Source organism: Formica exsecta, unplaced genomic scaffold (assembly GCF_003651465.1).
Source record: "Formica exsecta isolate Colony F162 unplaced genomic scaffold, ASM365146v1 scaffold421, whole genome shotgun sequence".
Taxonomy (NCBI): domain Eukaryota; kingdom Metazoa; phylum Arthropoda; class Insecta; order Hymenoptera; family Formicidae; genus Formica; species Formica exsecta.
In genome coordinates, this window is record NW_021851451.1 from 1,042,959 (window position 1) to 1,049,908 (window position 6,950).

Below are 6,950 nucleotides of genomic sequence, written 5' to 3' on the forward strand. Positions count from 1 at the left end.
AAAAAAAAAAAGAAAAAAAAGATAAAGAAAAATAAGGCGAAATTTCCCATATAGCATGAATATTGCACGAATATTGCCACAGCATTGCTGCAACATTGCTGCAATATTGCTGCAATGTTCTATGCTGTATGGACTACTACGGGATGTTTCGTGTCAATCGCGGCTCGTGACATATAGCTTCTTGTATAGATATACATGAGTCTCTCCCTCGAGAGAATCCGGAGAGGCTCGACGGGGGCCCGTCGATCTCTCGACCAATCGCGGGGGCCCGTGCCTCTTACGTCGGGATTGTTTCAATGTATTACGATCTCCGTCTCGGCTCGTCGTCGTTATACGTAGATCGACGATGATCTACGTATTTGTTTTTTCTTTTTTCCTCTTCTTTCCAATTTTGCGCGCGCGAAACAATACGAGTACGCGCGATAAATAACAACGGGATAATCTCTGCGACGATGAAAATAATCCAACATGGCGTTATCTCGATCGCGGGCATTCGCATCGAAAAATTCGGTCACTGTCCGACGAACGAAATCCTCTCGTGTAGCGTCTAATAATATCGTATAAACTTCGTTCCGCAACGAGACGCTCGCTCTACATCTCTCGTTTTTAAGGCGCGCGATGCGTGTTTACGATCGATTACAATCTCGAACCGTTTCGTAAATAAAGATATATTTGTATATAATTTGTATATATATATATATATATATATATGCATGCCTGTCGTGTGTGTGAAATCGTACAGATAGGGTGTTGGAAGAAGCCGCCGTAACTTACGATCGCCCTCGAGATCCGAATTGCGTCATTTTCGCTTCCGGAGAGGAGTACTAAATAATATAGAGAAACGACGCAGTTTGTCGGCCGAGTGAAGATCGGTCCCTCTTTCCCTATATATATATGCCTGTCGTGTGTGTGAAATCGTAAGGCATTCTCGGGGCTTCTCCCGAAACGGTCAAGTTTTCGTGAGGTGCGGTCAAGGTAGACACGGGATGATGCAATATTTTTTTCGAAACGCCCAATGAGAATGAGAACGATGAATGGAGGAAGAGAAGGAGATGGAGGTGGGGGTTTGCTTTCACGTACGCTCCCGATAAAGAGAAACATATGGTACTGCGTCCTAGAGACGGAAATCTATAAGAAGAGGAGAAATATTACCCTACGAAACGTTGTTGCGTGCGTTTCGTGAAATGACGCAGTAATAATACAGATCGCGTTTTTTCTTCGTCTTTTCTTTTCCATGATGAATTTTCGATAAGGCTTTAAATTAAACGCGCGTATTTATTGGGCTGAATAAAACTATAAGATTATTATTATAAATAACTTTTTGCTCAATTAGAAATTATTCTTTGACGGAATTTAGTAGAAACTGTGCGATTTCTCTCTTACTTGAAATGTTCACCTTTTTTTCTCGCAGTGAAAAAGACAGATGTTGGACTTTTCCTCAAAGGGTTAGCATAATAACAGCATACATCATTTAGAAATTATAAATATTCCTTTAATCGAAACGCGCGTTTAGGATCTAATATAACACGCAGGCATTAATAACGATGTGTCATTAACGGACACACGAGTATATTTTGATTCCGTCAAAACGCACGACTATCCTTCCTTTCATCGACGATTCGGCTTACAACACGTAAAATTGAGCGCAATATAATTTGATCACGCGGTATCAAATTTACATATCGAAACGTTTACGTCGCGTAAACGTTTCGATATATAAACTCGGTTAACGATGATGTTCCGAGAAATAAATCAGAAATAATTCCTAAGGAACGCGGCATACGCGTAATCGGGGCGTGCGAATCCTCGTGGAATTTTGATGGTTCGAATTAGATCTCAATTCGTAATTATATCTCAACGCGATTATACGAGACACCGCGTGCCTTCGCTTCGCGGAAGTCGCGTAGTTCCAAGAAGACGTCCACGTCTAATTACTCATATATTCGCCCCGATGATCGATCGCTCTATAATATCAGATCGCGCCCGGACGCGCGCCTTATCATTTATCTGTCGCTGTGTAAGTAATATATATGACGCGACATGTGTATCTTGCCCCGACGCAGCTGTTTCGAAAAAATGTCGCTCCACGTGCAATGTTTCTTTAAATTATCTATCCGTCATTCGCGATATCAGTAATCGATTCGAGTGATTCCGGAATAGCTAAGTATAAGTGTGTGAATTTAACGAGGATACGAAGGAGCGCAAAATAAGATTTGGACAATCCAATATTAATATTCGAAATGTCAGCGTATTTTTGACAAACGCGTCGATGGCGGCGGACGTTCTCGTTTCTCGAACGTACCCGTGTCTTTTTCTGTATCTACATTGTGTTTTTCCCAGTCACGCGGAGTGCAAACAAGTCGATCATTTACGTAAGGACGCCTACGCACGTGCTTTAGGTAGCGTGACGGATGCGACGTGATACGAGGCGACGACGCGTACATACGCGGCGCAGAATAAAAGAATCCGCGCGATGACGCGGTATCACGCTACGAGCGAACGGAATAAGGCCTGGGTTCTTACCACGCGATCACGTGCTCCTAGGAAAATTTCAACTCGCCCCTCAACACGTATATACGACGATTATCGCGGAACATTGATGACGTCAACGTCATCTCGAATACAAAGAAGGAATTCGTCTTGAGATGACTCGCGCGCGATTAAGAGAGGCTTCCTCGTGCTCGACGAGCCGGTCGGAGCTAGTTGCGAGTCGGGTCAAGGAATCGGGTTAAGAGAGATGTACGACGTTACAACGTCGCTCTCACAATTATCGATCCGTCTCTACGACAATCGCGGATGCTGTTACACGCGAGATCGAATTTAAACGAGAACGATTGAGTCGAAATAATCGACCTTTTCACCAAGTATCATCAAAGGAATGTAGCGATTTATCGTCGTAAAGTCGTTATCTCTCTCTTTTCGCGGAAAATACTGTCTCACTTCAGTTTTCTGTACTTCGAAGCAATTGTCATGCATTTCCCTTTACCTTCGACGATCATGTATGTAAGAATTGTAGCTGCGTCAAATGGAGATTTCAAGATTGTGATCTCGAAAGACGATTGTCTCGCGCGCGCATTTATTTTCGAAAGCGCGATTGAGATTATCGGTTTTTCTAGAGCTCGACTAAAGGATCCTCGTCCTGTCCGGAAAAAGGACATTCGGGAAAATTTTTGTGTAGACGCGATATAATTTAGTAGACGTATACTGGCGAGTACATGCGTCTCGTCCGCAAATATCTACCAAGTAGCCAGACGATTTTCCAAGAAGACGGGAAGAACTACTTGGCGTTTTCGGTTTTCTTGGCAGTCGTCAGTACCTTGCCGGAATCGAGGTGTCTTGTGTTGCGCAATAGGGATAGTTGTGCGAGAGAACAACTCCGTAGACTTTGCAGCGCTATCATTTCTTTGCGTGTACCGATTCAATTTTGCGTTCACGTTCGAACGAAGAGATTATTAAAAGCAAAAAAAAAAAGTAGATGAAAGACGATAATCCGCTTATAAAGAAGGAACATACGGTCGAATCAGATCTCATTGTTGTTCCTTTGAAAATCAGAAAGATTGAGTTTTTATTATACTATAAATTAATTAATATATAATTTAAAAACCGACTAACGCATCAACTCCGGTCACATGTAGACGCGGAGCGAAGCGCAGAGTTCGATCAACCTGTTTCTCTTTCAGGAACGTGACATATGTTCCTTCTTCCTCCTTTGGGAACGTGATGAGCAGGGCCGGGGCGATTCGCTTACGCAACGCGCACGTAATACGTTTTCGCTTCAATGACAGCCGGCTTAACGCTGGCCGCGTGTCACGTATGTGTCCGCGAAACCGTGTGAATAACTTAGGAAAGGATTTTTGCGGAACCCAATCGCGCAAAGTACGAGAACGAGGCGACAAGTCGTGTGCAAGTGGAAGGAAAAAAAATAATAGACAATCGACTTCATCGGTAAAATGTGATTTCATTCGAAACTTTATTATAATTAATAGCAATCAAATAAAACGTTGCAATTAATAAATGTGCATAATAAAAATTCGTGTCGCGTACATTATTACATAAAAATATCATAAAGGTAATGGCGAGGAAGATTGAATTGTAAATTAAAACCAAGTCTTAAAGGAAGCTTAAAAAAAAAAAATATATATATATATATTAAATTTTTTATCTCGAAAATAATAAGAAAAATTGATTGTTATAAAATATATATCTCGTTTATTATAAAATATCTCGATATTTTGTTTGTAGCTTCATTTTGGTGAAAGAATCACATGTCGGCCATTCGTGAAATCGGACGCTCGCTAGTTTAGGGATTAGATTATTGTAGGGTCGTAAATTTCCTAGAAGGGACCACCGTGCCACAATAGAGATAAGCAGAGCTCTTAATGCTTTCATGTATCAATGAAGCGCTTACCCTCTTCTCTTTTCTTCTCGCCGCTGAGGTTTTTCCAGGAAGTCACATCCTTCGAGATAACATTTCAAATTTCGAGAATTATCATCATACATATTATTACACAAACCGCCTCGCTGTTTTACATAAGCACATATTCGACACGACATTAGTGCCGCCATAGACATAAGAAGCATAGATTGCTCGTGTAAGCGAGTGAGACGTAGTAAAGTAACGCAACAAAAAGGATAACGATGGACGTTACGTTCTTTTATCAACGGTAGAAGGAAGGAACGTTTCTACGCATCTTACGCCCATCAGAAAATGATAACAAGCCTCGTTTCTTAAGTACTGTATCACTCCAGCGGATACTTTCCGCTTATGGTCTAGATTAGAGCCATTCATACTTTCTATGCGTGTGTCCAATCTTTTATCTCGAGTTCTGTCACATGCCGCAGTAACGTGGCGTTAGTCTAAAATCACGAATTTTCGTGATTTATTGCTTTCTCAAATTCTCTTCTTCACATAATATAAATATTTTTCATTGTGATTTATAAATATCTAAATCATAGAGAACTCTGTTGTTATATCTACTGACCATTGTCCAAATATCTGTCAATTATCGTCAGTTTTTCCTTATTAAAATTTCTTGGTCCCAAACATTTCAAATTTTTATCTCGAGTTCTGTCACATGCCGCAGTAACGTGGCGTTAGTCTAAAATCACGAATTTGCGTATTGCTTTCTCAAATTCTCTTCTTCACATAATATAAATATTTTTCATTGTGATTTATAAATATCTAAATCATAGAGAACTCTGTTGTTATATCTACTGACCATTGTCCAAATATCTGTCAATTATCGTCAGTTTTTCCTTATTAAAATTTCTTGGTCCCAAACATTTCAAATCTTTGAAAATCTTCGAGAGACATTCTTTCTTTGAGCCATTTTTCTCTCAGATTTTTAAAAAGATCCCTCTCGAGGATCTAAACAATGGCCGGCAGATATGACGATGATATTTTAATCTTTTCTAAAATATTACGAGATGAACGTAACACGAGAGAGAGAGAGAGAGAGAGAGAGAGAGAGAGAGAGAGAGAGAGAGAGAGAGAGACAGGGAGAGGGAGCAGGGGTGAAGGAGAGAGAGGGAGAGAGAGGGAGAGAGAGAGAGGAGAGAGGGGGGCCCTCAGATGATATTTTAATCTTTTCTAAAATATTACGAGATGAAAGGAACACGAGAGAGTGAGAGAGAGAGAGAGAGAGAGAGAGAGAGAGAGAGACAGAAGCTTGAATGGACGGCGCGTTAAATTGGAAGGGATCGCGCTGGGGCGATCGGCCGATCCGATTTATATCTCACAATGAAATTGAACGGAGAGATAAAAGAGAGAGAAGACGGGGGAGGGGAAGATAGAAATGAGATCTGATCTCGCCGTTGGCGAGAGGAATGGACGCGAGGTCGCGAGCCTCGTAGGCCGCGCGCGTAGACGGCGCGACGCCGTTTATTTTCGTTGTCCGTCGTGCGTCGCGCCCAGCACGCAACAAAACGCCTCGACCGCCCGCCCGCCCCCCCCTCACGCCCCCTCTCGCTCCTCATCCCCCTTTGCCCCTTCCTCCGCCCCGAGTGTGCGCCGCGCATAGAGTACGCAGGTGCGTTTCACCGCCGGTCAATTTGTCTATCTCACGACACGCGTTGTAAACGATGAGATCAGCCCCTTCCGTCCGTCTATTCACGGTGCGTCGACGACGATTCTGTGTCTTTTTCTCGTACACACCTGTCGCCGCGGATGTCACGGAGATGTTGCGCAATCCGGCCGGCCGGATTTGTCTCGAGACGGATTGCCTTGGCGGAGTTGTCGAGGATATATGGGATCTTTATGGCGGTCGTAACTTTTTTTTCTTTTATTTTTTTTTTTTTCGCGAAGCGAACTCCTCGAGCGAGTGGGATCGCGAAGAATATCGCGATCTTGCTCGTGATAATAATGCGGCTTCCGTAATCAAATCCAAATTTTTGATCACTCTCCCGTCGATCTTAATCAAGGCATTTAATTCATATTTATAAACTTATTAATAAGTTAATTTGCACGCTAAAGAAAATATATATTTCTGTTTATTATATTTTTGTCCAGTATACAAATCTCTCTCTCTCTCTCTCTCTGATAAATTTTTTATAGATATTTGATTGAAGTAAATATATATATACTTGACATTTTACGCATTTAACATCTCTCTTTATCTATAAAAGAAAAAATATCATATAACATTCTAAAGTGACATAAGATGTCAAAACATTAAATCTAATATTAATTGATCAGTTTTTTATTTCGCGAAGCGATTAAACATCTTAAACTTTGCAATGTGTGCCGTGCTTTCTATATATGTATAAATCGCGTTATTTTGAGCGTCAAAAGCCATTCACTTATCCGTACTTCGCGACAGATAATGAATGATACTGTTATTATCGCTGAAGTCGAAGTGTATCAGTTAGGCTGCGTCAGCGTCGCCGAAGAAGCGGGCAAAAGAGAAGTGCCAGATTTATTCGATGCGAAAAACAAATCAAACGTAAGGCGA